The following is a 15,747-nucleotide window of genomic DNA, read 5'->3' on the forward strand; positions in this document are numbered from 1 at the left end:
TATGGAAGTTCCAGTTAACATAATTGGTAGAGATGTACTGGAACAATGGGGAGCTCATATTCAATTTTAACATTTTTAGATGGAGCCCATAATGATATTATGGAAATCTGAGGAACCTCTTTGGATTGAGTAATGGCCTTTATCGAAAGAAAAATTAGAAGCAGCTTATCAATTAGTTGAAGAACAGTTAACCAACGGACATATTGAGCCCTCTATGTCACCATGGAATTCTCCAATATTTGTTATTAAAAAGAAGTCAGGGAAATGGAGATTGCGGACTGATTTACGAGGAGTAAAGGCATCCATGTACCCTATGGGGGCTTTACAACCTGGTTTACCATCGCCTGCAATGCTTCCTAAAAATTGGCCAATAATAGTAATAGATTTACAAGATTGCTTTTTTACCATTCCTGTACATGTAAAAAATTGTAACAGGCCGGGCACTGGTGGCTCATGCCTGTAATCCTAGCTACTCAGGAGGCTGAGATCTGAGGATCGCGGTTCAAAGCCAGCCCGGGCAGGAGAGACCGTGAGACTCCTATCTCCAATAAACCACCAGAAATACAGAAGTGGCGCTGTAGCTCAAGTGGTAGAGTGCTCGCCTTGAGCTGAAGAGCTGAGGGACAGCGCCCAGGCCCAGAGTTCAAGCCCCACGACCGACAAAAAAAAAAAAATTGTAACAGACTTGCCTTTTCTTTACCACAAATAAATCATCAAGGCCCTTATCAGTGCTTCCAATGGAAGGTGTTGCCCCAAGGAATGGTGAATTTTCCAACTATGTGTTATATGTTGATAAGATATATGTTGATAAGGCCTTAAAATCTGTTAGACAAAAATGGCCTCACATTTATATTTTTCATTATATGAATGATATTTTAGTTGCAGGACCAAATATGACAGAATTAGAAATGGTGTTACAGTGCTTACCATCTATATTTAAAGAATTTGGATTAATAATAGCACCTGAAAAAATACAAAAAGACATGTTGGTAAAATATTTAGGATATGTTGTCTGTAGACAAACAGTCGCACCTCAAAAAATATCTTTATGACGTGATCAATTACATATGTTAAATGATTTTCAAAAGTTCCTATGAGATATTAATTGGATGGAACTGGCCTTAAGAATTCCTACTTATCTATCCTGCCCATGTAATTGTAGCCCCTCTGTACAGTATGTTCTCAAATAAAATAAAATAATATTAAAAAAAAAGAATTCCTACTTATCAATTACATAATTTGTTTTCATTGTTACAAGGGGAGCCTGATTTACATAGCAAAAGAACTTTAACTAAGGAAGCTGAAAGAGAAGTACAATTTGTAGAACAGAGAATAAAATAAATGGTTTTACATCCAGTAACGCTAAATCAACTCATAAATTTATATATTTTAGATACATGGAAACACCCAAAAGGAATTATAGGACAAAATGAGATACCATTAGAATGGATTTATACACTGCATAGATTTACAAAAAATATGCCTTATGAACAACAGTTGGCAATTATTATTCAACAGGCCAGGCAATGGGTATTCACCCTATCAGGGTATGATTTATTTGAAATTATCCTTCCTTTGCCAAAAGACCAAGTAAAATATTTGTTAAACATGTCTGAAATGCTATAAATTACATTAGTAAAATTTACTGGGCAATTTTCCTATCATTTTCCCAAAGGTAGATTGTGGAATTGCTTGCTTAAACAACAATTTGTATTTAATAATATAATTACCAAGGTCCCTATTTCCACTGCTCTTACTGTTTTTACAGATGGCTCCAAAACAAAAAGTGTTTATTGGACAACAAATACATATTGGGTTCAAACAACTACTTTAGCATCAGTTCAACAAAATGAACTTTTTGCTATTATTAAGGTGTTACAAGATTTTGTGGGAGATGTTAATATTGTTACTGATTCTGCCTATGCTGTAGGGGTTGTGACTAATATAGTCACTGCTGTTCCTTATTCATCTAAACCCCAGCTAAACCAATTATTTAAACAATTACAAGCATTACTGCAACAACATAAGGCCAAAGTGCTAACTCACATTAGGGCTCACTCTTCGTTACCTGGGTACCTTGTATATGGCGATAATCAGGTTGATAAATTAGTTTTGCTTCTGCTAAACAAGATCATGCTCATTTACATACAAATGCTTGCCATTTACATATGCATTATAAAATACCTTATTCTCAAGGTAAACAAATTATAAAAAGGTGCCCCATCTGCAGACCATTGCATTTGAGAGTTGTACCTGCTGGAGTAAATCCTCAGGATTACAACCTAAGGAGCTCTGGCAAATGGACATAATCCATGTACAAGCCTTTGGCCATTTTTCCTTTATACATGTTACAATAGATACTTATTCCAAATTTGGGCTTTTGCCCTTACGGGAGAAACTGTTAACCATGTAATAGAACACTTATTGGAAGTTTTTGCCATTATGGGAGTGCCTGCCAAATAAAGACTGATATTGGATCAGCCTATAAAAGTATCAAATTTAAAAGATTTTGTGAACTTTATGATGTGGTACATATTACCGGAATAGAATATAACTCCCAAGACAATCCATTATTGAATGAGTTCATTGCACACTAAAACAACAAATCAAAAAATTAAAAAGGAGGAAAAGGTTGGATTAAGGTATGGATATTTTGTGGGTTTCCATGCAAACTCCTAAAATAATTTTACATCAAGCTCTTTTTGTTCTTAACGTTTTTAACTTACCACAAGGAGATATTTTACCTAGAGCTGAGCGCCATTTTGAACAAATATCACAAAAACCTTATTTAAATGCTCCCACATAGATTAAGATTACATTGAAAGCAGAATGGCAACTAGGAACATTACATAAGGGATGAGGATAGAGTTTTGTGTCTACACAGGATGGCAAACAATACTGTCTTCCTGCACAATGGATACAGACGCGGCCCAGTGAGGACAGCCCCATATCCTGCAAGGAATCCCCCACCAGTTGAGGAAGAAGAAATCCCCACTGCCCACCTGGGGACAGGTAAAAAAGTTGACTGGAGAAGGACAAAAGATGTTACAATGCACTGGTAAACCTGTCGTGGCTGAGAACTTGTTCTGGCCATGTGTGCCCTGCTTGCTGTAAACCCTGTCCATGCTAATGCTAATGTAAGTTATTCGGGCTTTTGTTCCTAACCCTCCTTTATTGGAACCTGTTGTTTGGGGAGACATGGATATAACCATCTATAATGTTCCTGCTGTTTAATCTCTCCTTGGAATAATTTGACATTTTGCAATAAGGATGATGGTAGCTTTTTAAATTTTACTTACTATACTCATCCCTTGCCTGTTTGTCTGGGGCCTCCTCCATGTTTAGTTATGAATTGGCAACATTGGGTTTTACCTGGGAAATGCACTTCCAATTCTAGAACACAGCTGAAGCGATTAACTACTTGGTCCATAAATAGTAGCTGGGAAAGTGTCACCTTTGATGGCAAGTTATCCTTACCTATGTGTCCTGATTTTACTTATATTGATTTATGATATCAGCCTTTTGTGTGGCAAGAGTGTAGAGGGACATTTGGAAAAGTGTTCAATAATTTTATTAATTAGGGACCTTTTGGACAGTTTATTAACACATGTTCAGAATGGAATAGTACCAGATGTGATTTATCAAATGTTACTAGGATGCTGGAAGCCATTAATGGATCACTTACTGGAGATTGACTGATGGCCTAGGGAGATGGAGGCATTGCAGATGCATGCTGGGTTTCATGGCTGTACTCACTGTTTTCAGACTCAATTTGGAAGGTCAGAGCAGTGCTGAAACCCGTGATGCTATCAAATGGATAGTTTTCAGGGACGTCGAACTCTGCATCCACTTATAATTTTACTTTGTACAAATCTTATGATGTTACTGCTTGTGTACCTCTGCCTTATGTATTTTTAGTGGTAAATTTTACATTTTCTCCTACTATTTTTTGTTTTAATTGTCGCCTGTATTCTTTTTTTTATAATTTTATTTTATTTTATTTGTGAACATACTGTACAGAGGGGTTACAATTGCATGAGCAGGATAATGCATATATTTCTTACCAAGCATTGCAGCCTCCTCCTTTGTTTACCCTTCACATCACTTCCCAGCCTCCCCTCCCCCCCATCCTAATCCTTCTCTTTCCCCTCTCCCCCCCCCCCTGCACCGATGTTGTAAAGCTCATTTTGGACATGACAACTTGTACTTCTCATTGTTGCAACAGGTCCACCTGTATCCTTAAAAAACTGGGTTTTCCCCATCTCCTCCACAAGTTATACTGACATCAAATATAGTGAAAGCAGGGGTTATACTGTGGGGGAGGGACATACAAAGCAACAAAGAGATAATCTTCTAAATGCATTAGAAACACATGCATGAAAGAAAAAAAACATTAAAATACATATATAAGGGTTCATTTTCCTGACATCACATTATCTGCTTGACTCATAAATATACTAGATATTGCAAATAAGGGAAACCATCGGACCTATGTTTCTTTGGGCCTGGCTTACTTCACTTAATATAATTTTTTCCAAGTTTATCCATTTCATAACAAATGGGGCAATGTCATTCTTTCTGATGGAGGCATAGAATTCCATTGTGTATATATACCACATTTTCTTGATCCATTCATCTACTGAGGGGAATCTGGGTTGGTTCCATATCTTAGCTATGGTAAATAATGCTGCAACAAACATAGTTGTGCTGGTAGCTTTAGTGTGGTCTTGTTTGTAAACATTTGGGTAAATGCCCAAAAGTGGGATTGCTGGGTCATACGGGAGCTTTATGTGAAGTATTTTGAGGAACCTCCATACTGATTTCCAAAGTGGTTGAACAAGTTTACATTCCCACCAACAATGAAGTAAGGTTCCTTTCTGTCCACATCCCCTCCAGCATCTGTTGTTGTTAGAGTTCTTGATTTTTTGCCGTTCTAACTGGAGTGAGGTGATATCTCAATGTTGTTTTGATTTGCATTTCTTTTATGGCTAAGGATGTTGAACATTTCTTCATGTGTCTATTGGCCATCCTTCTTTCTTCTTCAGAGAAGTTTCTCTTTAAGTCTTTCGCCCACTTATTTATTGGGCAGTTGTTTCTTTGAGGATTTGTTTTTGGGTGGTTTAATTTTTTGAGTTCCAAGTATATTTTAGATATGAGACCCTTGTCCGTTCTATGGCTAGTAAAGATCTTCTCCCAATCCGTGGGCTTTCTATTGACCTTGCTAGCTATGTCATTTGCTCTGCAGAAGCTCCTCAACTTTATGCAATTCCATTTGTCCAAACTTTCTTTGATTTGTTGTGTTTCCAGGTCTTTATTAAGAAAATTTCAGCCTGAGCCAGGGAGACCTAGGGTTTCTCCTATTCCGTCCTGTAATGTTTTCAGAGTGTCTGCTTTGACTTCAAGTTCTTTGATCCATTTGGAGTTGATTCTGGTGCAGGGTGATATATAAGGATCTAGCTTTAGTTTTCTACATGTAGTTAACCAATTTTGCCAGCACCATTTACTGAAGGGCTGTCTTTCTTCCATTCTATTGTTTTAGCTCCCTTATCTAAGATTAGATGGCTATAGGTCTGTAGGTTCATTTCTGGGATTCCAATTCTATTCCATTGGTCCTGAGGTCTGTTCTTATGCCAATACCAAGCTGTTTTGATTACTATGGCTTTATAGTAGAGTTTGAAATTTGGTATTGATATTCCTCCAGAAGTGTTCTTTCCGTTGAGGAGCGTTTTTGCTATTCGGGGTCTTTTTTTGTTCCATATGAATTTTTGGATTGCCTCTTCTATTTCCTTGAAGAATGAGGGTGGAATTTTGATAGTTAGTGCATTGAATATGTAGATAGCCTTGGGAAGTATTGCCATTATCACGATGTTAATCTTTCCAATCCAGGAGCATGGGAGGTTTTGCCATTTTTTAAGTTCTGTGTTGATTTCCTTTTTCAAGATTTTAAAGTTTTCATCATAGAGGTCCTTCACTTCTTTGGTTAAGTTAATTCCTAGGTATTTTATTTTTTATGAGGCTATTACAAATGGAGTTGCTTTCCTAATTTCAGCCACACTTTTCTCATTGTTGGCATACAGAAAAGCCATTGATTTTGGGGGGTTAACTTTATAACCTGCTACTTTGCCAAAGTTTTGAATCAGCTTGTGTCATTTGGGACTGGAGTCTATGGGATTCTTTAAATACAAGATCATGTCATCTGCAAAGAGGGAGAGTTTTTTTACTTCTTTCCCTATTTGGATCCCCTTTCTTTCTGCATCTTGTCTTATTGCTGTAGCTTGTCGCCTGTATTCTTGCATTAATTCCTCTCTTAATTTTAATGACAGTAATAGTACTATGATATTACAACAAAGAACTCATATTTGGCTACCTGTTAAATTAGGAAGAGAATGGTCCCAAAATCATTTGGATAGTGTTGTTATTGAATTTTTTTACCAAACTACTAAAACGTACAAAGCGTATGATTGGAGCCATTATATGTGATCTTAAACTTAATTGCTATTACCACTGTTGCTGCAGTGTCTGGAATTGCCCTATACACTTCCTTACAAACTAAGCACTTTGTGGAAGAATGGCACTGGGATTCACATGAATTGTGGGTCTCACAGGTAGAAATTGATGCTCTAATATAAACACAGATTAATATTCTTTTTTTTTTTTTTTGGGTCCGGTCGTGCGGCCTGAACTCTGGGCCTGGGCACTGTCCCTCAGCTCTTCAGCTCAAGGCTAGCGCTCTACCACTTGAGCCACAGTGCCACTTCCGGCTTTTTTCATTTTGCTTATGTGGTGCTGAGGAATCGAACCCAGGGCCTCGAGCATGCAAGGCAAGCGCTCTACCACTGAGCCACCTTCCCAGCCCCAGATTAATATTCTTAAACAGACAGTGGGATGGTTAGGAAAAATGTTATTGGTTGTGGAAAAACAGTTATTATTAAAATGTGATTGGAATTTTACTACCTTTTGCATTACTAATATAAAATATAATAAATCTATACATGATTAGAATGTAATACAGTAGTATTTATCTGGAAATTCTACAGCTGCTCAATTGATTGCTCAGTTATAATTTAATGTACATGATATTTTTGGTAAACAATTTACAAATGATGATGCTTCTAATATTGCTGATGCATTTATTAAACAATCGGAAGGGTTGGATCCGAAAGAAATACAACATAGCATTTTAAATACTACTAGTAGTATGGGAATCATGATTGTTTTTATTTTGTTTGCACTTGTACTGTTATATTTGATTTTTATGAAACCAATGCAAGCGTCTATGATAACGCTGTGGAAAGCTATTCTTTAAAAAAAAAAAGAAAAAAGAATAAAGTTGTGAAGACTCAGGGTCTATGTTAAAGGGGCAGAATGATGCAGGCTCTGGCCTCAGGATTATCCGAGGGCTGTGTTTGAGTATTAAGAAACCTCTTGGATGCCGGGCTAGAGAGGGAAAATTTTCTCTCTCCCTGTCTCAAAACACATGTCACAGACTCCTGGGAGCTGAGGAAGTAGCTCTTCTGCTTGCTTAAGCATAGATAATCAGCTGGTCAAGCATTTTCCTGATATTGAAGAAGTGGTTTGAGCTTGCTCTAAAATAGGTTAGATAATAAAATACCAAGACATTGTCTCATAGGTCAAGTAAAAATGTATCTGTTGAAATTTTTGTGTGAATGTCTTCTGACCAAATCTTGGCAAAGATCATGCTTGCTTGTCTTTAAATACCACTGACAATAAAGCACAGCATTCAGTGGCAATTGCTGTTTGCACTCTGCATCCCTTATGTCTTGGTGATTTCGTTACCCTTACCCAGGGACCCCAACGCAATAGATGTTGACAAAAACCCACTCGGGCAGGAAGGTTCCCTAGATTCTTATCTCCAATAAACTTCTCAGCAAAAGACAGACACAAGTGAGCTGAGGTTGAAATAGTAGGGCACACGCCTTGAGAATAAACAGGCTCAGAGAGAGTGTCCAGTCCCAGAGTTCAAGCCCTAGGACAAACCAATAAAACAAAAACAAAAATAAAAACAAATCCCAAACCTAGCATTTTTCTCACTGTATACAGAGGAAGTAATTAAGGGAAATTTCTTCCTGTGTTACATACAGTTAGAAGAAAGAAGATGTCACACAATTATTCTCTTCATACCATGTTATACCAAAGCCTCAAAAAATTGCCCTTTTTCGGGCTGGGAAGGTGGCTCAGTGGCAGAGCGCTTGCCTTGCATGCCTGAGGCCCTGGGTTCAATTCCTCAGCACCACATAAGGGAAATGAAAAATACCGGAAGTGGTGCTGTGGCTCAAGTGGTAGAGGGCTAGCCTTGAGCTGAAGAGCTGAGGGATAGCACCCAGGCCCAGAGATCAGGCCCCACTACCGGACCAAAAAAAACATTGCCCTTTTTCTAAATTTATAAATTAATATCATCCATTTGTTGGCAACTCTCTCTACATTATTCACATTATCATTTTATACATGAAGTGTTGTAATTATCTATTAGCTGAGTTCTAATTATAACTCTTATGAAAGAATATTCTAGGCAAATAGAATGCAAGAAACATTTGTAAATTTGTCAATTAAACACTGTACTTAAAAAGAATTTTGTAAGTATCTTATAGAATATGAAATTACAAACAAAACCGAAGTATTTATTTTAAATCTAAACTCCAATTTAGCAAGATCTACATAGTCCTTCATTAGATTAACTTTGCTATTTCCCCAGGCTTAAGTTTTTGTAATCCTTCATCCTTTCCTTGGAATCAAACAGAGTGATGATTACTTACTTTTTCAAATTTTGGATGGGAATCATGATCCATTTTGCATCTAAGGTTCTGTAATGAAGAGTGCATTTAAAACACAACTGAGGATTATATATGAGTTGCACTTCAATAGGAAACTTGACTTCTCAAAACATAATGACAAAATTAGCCCAAACGTCCAACTTTGTATTCCTTTCTTGTTTGGTTTATTTTATTAAGACAAAAGTATACTACCTGGTCCAGGGAAGGTATCACTGTGTAATTCCACTATCTAATCTCCTATCTTAATCTCAGTGCTAGAATTCTAGCCTTGTATCACATTGCCCCTCCATAGATTCTTGGTTTATTTAATCTAGATACAGACTAGCAATTCTGAACTTCTCCAGTAATATTATCCACTGCACTGCTGAGAGTGTTCATGTACTCTTCAAAGATGTTCTAACATTTGACACAGGATATGAATATTTTCAGATGAACCTGCAGGAGTCTCTGATTCATTCCTCCATGGATCTGATCCCTTTAATAATGAATACTTGACTCTCTTACTATCTCTGGTCCCTATCTATGTAGTATTCTTAAACTTTTTTGAAGAAAGTTCACTTGAGGATTTTCTAACATTAAAAATTATCAATTGATTCTAGTCTTACTCAGGACATATTTTCTATTGTTTTCTAACTTTTCCACATATTCTGAGAGTTGCTTCATATGTGTATTTGTGCACATATAAGTGCCTCTGTATATATGTGTATGATTGCATGTATGTATGTAAAGCCTCAACATCTTATTCAGCAACCTTGCTCATGACTGGTATTCCAATAGTTGAGCCATTCTTCCAATCCAACTTTTGGCTGGTTAATTATATATAGTTTCTCAAAGACTGTTCTGCCCAGGCTGGATGCAAACTGAACTTCCCAGACTACTTTACATTCTTAGGTTGTATTGCTCCAGTAGTATCAAATTTTAAATTACAAATATTTTGTGAGTGTAAAGGCTAAGGTGTAACATAGATTTTTAACAAATGGAAAGGTTTGGAAAAAATTATATTAAGTGAAGTAAGCCAGGCCCAAAGAAGCATAGGTCCCATGGTTTCCCTTATTTGCAATATATAGTATAGGTATGAGTCAAGCGGAAAAGGTCAGATAATGTGATGTTAGGAAAATGAACCCTTAAATATGTATTTTAATGTTTTCGTTTCTTTCATGCATGTGTTTCTAACGCATTTATAAGATTCTTTCTTTGTTGCTTTGTATGTCCCTCCCCCACAGTGTAACCCCCGCTTTCACTGTATTTGATGTCAGTATAACATGTGGAGGAGATGGGGACAAACAAGTCGTTTAAGGATTCAGGTGGACCTGTTGCAACAATGAGAAGTACAAAATGTCATGTCAAAACCAGCTTTACAATGTCGGTGTGGGGGGGGAGGGAGGTATAATTGGGTGGGGGGAGGGGGGAGGCGGGGAAGGGAGGTGAAGGGTAAAAAAAGGAGGAGGCTGCAATGCTTGGTAAGAAATGTATGCATTATCCTGCCCATGTAATTGTAGCCCCTCTGTACAGTATGTTCTCAAATAAAATAAAATTAAATTAAAAAAAATTTATATAAAGATAGATGAACATGCACATTACATATGCTGAGTGTACACTGTTAGAAATGTGATCCTAAGCTTGGTGGTGGTGAGATCTTCGGATAGGGTTAAAAGCCAGCCTGGACAGGAAAGTCCCAGAGACTCTTTTTCCAATTAACTACAAGAAAATTAAAAGTGGCACTGTGGCTCAAGTATAGAGCATTAGGTTTGAGCTGAATAGCAGAGGGACAGATCCCAGCCCTGTGTTCAAGTGCCAAGACCACCACCAACAAAAAATATATAAGTAAAGGAAAGAAAATAAATGTGATCTTATCCACCAGTTGATGGCTAGTATAATCCCTGCTCTCTCAGGATGGACTTTTTTTCCAATTAAGTCCATGCTCTTATATCTGATTTGCATTGGAAACAGAATTATGCTTCCATTCTACTGTCTACAAAGTTGCGTGATTAGCAAGCATGATTTAGAAAGGGAGTGGCCTCATACTTCGTGTTCCACGTAGGAGTAATGCTAAGTGACATCAACTGTATAGACGTCTCTTCAAAGAAGAAATATTAGATGTTTATTGGAAAGCTAGTATTTGACTTTTTTTTATTGTGAGAATACCGTACACAGGAGTTACAATTACACAGGCAAGATAACGAGCACATTTCTTATCAAGCATTGTTGCCTCTTCTTTGTTTCCCCTTCCCTTCCATTCCCATACCCCCTCTCCCCTCACCCTATCTTCCCCCCCCCACCAAAGTTGTAAAGTTCGTTTTTCAACATAATGACTTATACATCTCATTGTTGCAATGGGTCCACCTGTATCCCTAAACGATTTGTTTTTAGAGAATATGTCCAGCAAAGATTCTATAACATAACTCAGCAAAAGTAGGTGCACTGAATCATTTTGGAATTAATTTTTTTGCTTGGGAAGATTATTGATCTTGTCGTTCCTTTTGGGAAAACTTAAAGTCATATTTCACTTTTTGTTGGTTGTGTGGCTTGAATTCTGATCCTGGGCAATGTCCCTCAGCTCTTCAGTTCAAGTTGAGCACACTACCACTTTAGCTACAGCACCACTTCCGGGTTTCTGGTGGTTAATTGAAGATAAGGGTCTCGTGGACTTTCCTGACAAGGCTTGCTTTGAACCACAATCCTCTGGTCTTAACCTCCTGAGTAGCTAGGATTACAGGTGTAAACCACCAACACCCAGCTCATATTTGCATATATGTGCACTGAATGACACTGTGTAGACAAAGAATGGAATTTTTAACCAAATGATAACATAGTAGATTTTCAGAAAAATTGAGGTAGCAGTAAATATGTCCTCCTTTTCCATTTTGTTACATTAATGACTCATGAGCTATGGGACCCTTACATTAGCATCCTGTGACATCTGTATAGGTGTATTTAGTATCAGGAAATGTTCATAGAGAAATGTAGAAAGAATGAGATTTTTAGAAAACAAAGGAGATAAGGTATGAAAGAACAGCATAGAAGGAGATACATTTATCATGCAGAGATTAAGAACTAGCCTAAGAGATTTAGAATGCTAAAGGCAATGAGGAAAAGCCTACTTGACAACTAGATCTTCAGTAACCAAAAATGGTTCTCTAGACCAGTTTCTGGTAAACTTAGTTACTATCATTTTTTCCTTCCAACTGGAGTTATTCCTTATTTTCTGTCACAACTATTAATTAACTTCTGCCTTTTTGGTGCCAAAACTGACCAGAAAGTTTTCAAAATCACACTTAGACTATTTTCACTTTGTGATTAGCAGTGATGACACAAAATCCTGGAATCGTTGAATTTCCAGAATTAATCTTCACCTAACATCTAAGCACATTCCTGGCATTAATTGCTGTGACTTAATGAACAAACCTTTTTTCAACACAGTATCCTAACATAAGTAAAATACATGAATTAGGGGCTATTGTCAGGTGTCAGTATGAAAGGAGCAATTATATATTTCAAGTATGGTTTCTTTATTTTCCAATTACTATTTTTTTGCCAGTTCAGGGGCTTAAACTCTGTGGTAGGGAATTATTCCTGAGCTTTTTTTTTTCTCAAGGCTAGCACTCTACCACTTGAGGCACAGCATTCCTTTCAGTGTTTTTCTTTTTTATGTGTTACAGAGGAATTGAACCCAGGGTTTCATTCATGCTAGGCAATCACCATACCATGAAGCCACATTCCCAAGCCCTAAGAGAATTTCTTAAGAAGGCATTACATTTTCATTCCGTAAGTATGTATCATAAGTTTGTCCAGGTGCTAGAAAATGATGCAGAAAGCAATACAATATAATAAGTCCAGTAAGGCTGGATGGACAATGAATTTCACAGTCTAGCCAGGGCCCAGTGGGTCTTAGCTCAGGGAGCTGTTTCAACAGGCTAAGCGAGACAGCTCGTGACCCAGAGCCCACCTCCAGAATGAGAGGGTCACCTTGGATTCCAGCCATATGGGAATGCTGGGCCCCTCCTCCAGAACCCATTCAACCAGTTTTTGTGAAAAGAGAGAGAAAAGTCAGAATTACAATTAAGTCGGGTGGCGGTGGCTCAGAACTCTAATCCTAACTACACAGAAGGCTGATATATGAGGATCATGGTTCATAGCCAGCCCCGGCCGGAACCTCTCTGAGACTCTTATTTCCAAAGAACCACCAGAAAACCAGAAGTGGTGCTGTGGGCTTAAGTGGTAGAGCACTAGCCTTTTGCTGAGGAGCTCAGGAACAGCGCCCATGCCTAGGGTTCAAGCCCCACAACTGACAAGAAGTGGACTTCCTACCACAAGAAGTGGATTGAATAGCACCCATTGTCCTTGGGAGGATGGTAATGAAGTCAGGACGAGTTTCCTGTGAAGTTAAAATGATAAGGAGATCACCTGACTTCTCTGTGCCTCGGTTTCCCCAGATGCAAAACTCAACACAGTGAAGCATCCCCTTACTCATGGGGATAGGGTAATGATGAAAGAGAGCCATGTTTTGTTTCAAAATCCCCACCTGTTGCATGATTAATAACTGACCCCACCTGAGCCCTTTTCAGGTATCTTCCTGTCATTTGCTAACAGAATAGCCGAGAACCTTCTCAAAAGGCCACTCCCTCCATGCCAAGTCATGCTCCAGAGATTCTCTCTGTATAAATCCCTTGTTTCCTCAAAACTGTCCTGTGAAGAGAATGAGGTCTGATGGTTGTGGCCCTACCCAGAGCTTCACCTGTGGTCAAGAATCGGCTGCTGTGGACTAAATGTTTGGGATAATCCATCTAAATCGATGACTGAGCATGGTGCTACATGTCTACCATCCCAACTACAGAGGACCAGGTCTGGTGGAGCGGTAGAGCATACCTGTCCCAGATAGGAGGACCTCAATCCAGTCCAACCAGAATCATATATTGAGTCTCTGTTTCAGAAATGCACAAGACAGAAAGGTGGCTCCTCAGAGCCAGCATGAGGAAACAAGCAGGGGGTCATGGTGCCCCCAGAGGGGTGTCTGACCTCGGGTAGTGGTGATTTGGGGGCAGCCACTCACCTGTGCTGCTGGGAAAAGCTGCTGGAGGCTGCTCCAGGTGGGGCAAGCATCAATGGCAGTGGCATAGCAAACAGATGGGCCATGAGCAAAGAACCAGGGCCAGGGACCAGGTCAGTGCTTTAGGAGGGCTGGTAGGCACCTTTACCTGAGGTTTGAAATCCTGCACCTTGGGAAGGGGGGAGGGAGCCAGGGTGTGGGCAGGCTTCTCAATTTCCTACTATAATCCAAAGTCGCTTGAGTCTCTTCCTCACCACTCAGCCACCTCTACCTTCCTCAACTGCTGGTAATGTTGTAAACTAACAGAGGGAATCCAGGTGCTACTGGGCATCACAGAATGTGGGCGTGGTCACCATTCTTGTATCCCATTGGTCAGAAAGAACCATGAAATAATGGGGGTGTGGCTGGATTTCTGTGATGCAAGCAGCATGGGTGGAGTCAAAAAGACAGCAGCTCCCGCAGCCCTTTTCCCAGGGACCAATTCAGTTGGAGACAAGAGGGTGACCTGCTTTAGCTGGATGGCTGCACAGATTGTTGTGTATGTCTGTTTGTTACCAGACCCGGACCTTGAACTCAGGATCTGGGAACAGTCTGTGAGCTGCTTTTGCTCAAGGCTCGCCTTCCACACTGGAGCCCTGGGCTTCTGGCTTTGTTGGAACTGAAGTTGGACAGAGGTCTCAAGGACTTTCCTTCCTAGGATGACTTTGACCATGATCCTCCCATTATAGCCTTGTAAGTATCAAGGAGGACTGTTGAGAGCCACTGGTGCCTGCCTAATCATTGGTCTTGCTGATATTCTTGGACAGACCGGTGCGTACCCTATCCCCAGGTTGAAGTGTTGGGAGCTGGAGCCCACAGTTGGAATCCTGGTCCTGCCACCTCCAAATGGCAGGAGATTCTAAGGAACTCATTCCTTTCCATATGAATACCAATGGAATGTGATGTATGTCCTGATTGAATGGGCAGTTCTTGAATGATTCTAGGATAAAATTATATACAATATATTATAGGACACTGATCGATTTTAGTTAATTCTTTATTAAGCATTTAAACAATCACATTCATAAAATTTAGACATAATAAAATACATAAGAATTGGGCCTCACATACTACAAAGGTGCCATTTTTCTGCCAGGTCTGGGTTTGAAATTCATGGTCTTAGTAACTCTGTTGCACTGTGTGGGAATGGGAAGCTGGCCTCCTTGAAATCAAGAAATTCCGGTCTGTTCCTTATGCCTAAAATAGATCCTCACCACTAGAAAATATCCTATTCATGTAGAATTTACATATATGATTTATATTTATATACATTGGTTGACTCCATATTGCATTCAGTATAGTTATTTTATTTTTTGTTTTATTCATGTATTGACCATTTATTTTATTGACTATTATGGAACATAAAACATTGATTACATTGATTACACAGGATATAGGTCTGCATATGTATTCCACTTCATACCTTACACCCAGAACTTTCAGAGAAAAGGAAAACATGTGTCACCATCATCTTCTTCCTCCACGATTCATTTTTGGTAGTGCTGGCATCTTAACTCAAGGCCTACAAGCCTACAAGGCCCAATTCATGAATGGGTGAGTGTTAGCATGCCATCCTGGGGCAAATTGAGCTGATAGGGTGTTCCCAGGACCTCAGATCAAGCCCCAGGGGTTACCAAAATAAGAAAAGATTGACATGCAGATGGCAGTACGCTAATAAATATATATCTTTATAGAGTGTCAAAGATGTTATATAAACTACATTCTTACCAATTCCTGGGTATTAATTGTGCCTCAATGTAGTTAATGTAATTAATGTAATGTAATTAATAAATTGTTTCCATTCTTAAACTATTAATGAAATCAATGTCCTGAATTTATTGCATTCCTTTAAGTAATAATATTCTTTCA

The 15,747-nt window shown here is 38.8% G+C and overlaps 1 long non-coding RNA gene across 1 annotated transcript in view; it reads right to left on the reverse strand.

Moving 5' to 3' along the window:
* The window catches only part of LOC138807366 (uncharacterized), a 31,675-nt gene extending 22,849 nt beyond the window's left edge, over positions 1–8,826 (reverse strand). The window contains exon 1 of the long non-coding RNA XR_011366129.1: positions 8,775–8,826. This is a non-coding gene — a long non-coding RNA (uncharacterized lncRNA). The remainder of the gene's footprint in view (positions 1–8,774) is intronic.
* Between the last annotated feature and the right edge of the window lie 6,921 nt (positions 8,827–15,747).

This window comes from Dipodomys merriami, unplaced genomic scaffold (genome assembly GCF_024711535.1).
Source record: "Dipodomys merriami isolate MVZ:Mamm:240054 unplaced genomic scaffold, mDipMer1.0.p SCAF_101, whole genome shotgun sequence".
Lineage (NCBI taxonomy): Eukaryota > Metazoa > Chordata > Mammalia > Rodentia > Heteromyidae > Dipodomys > Dipodomys merriami.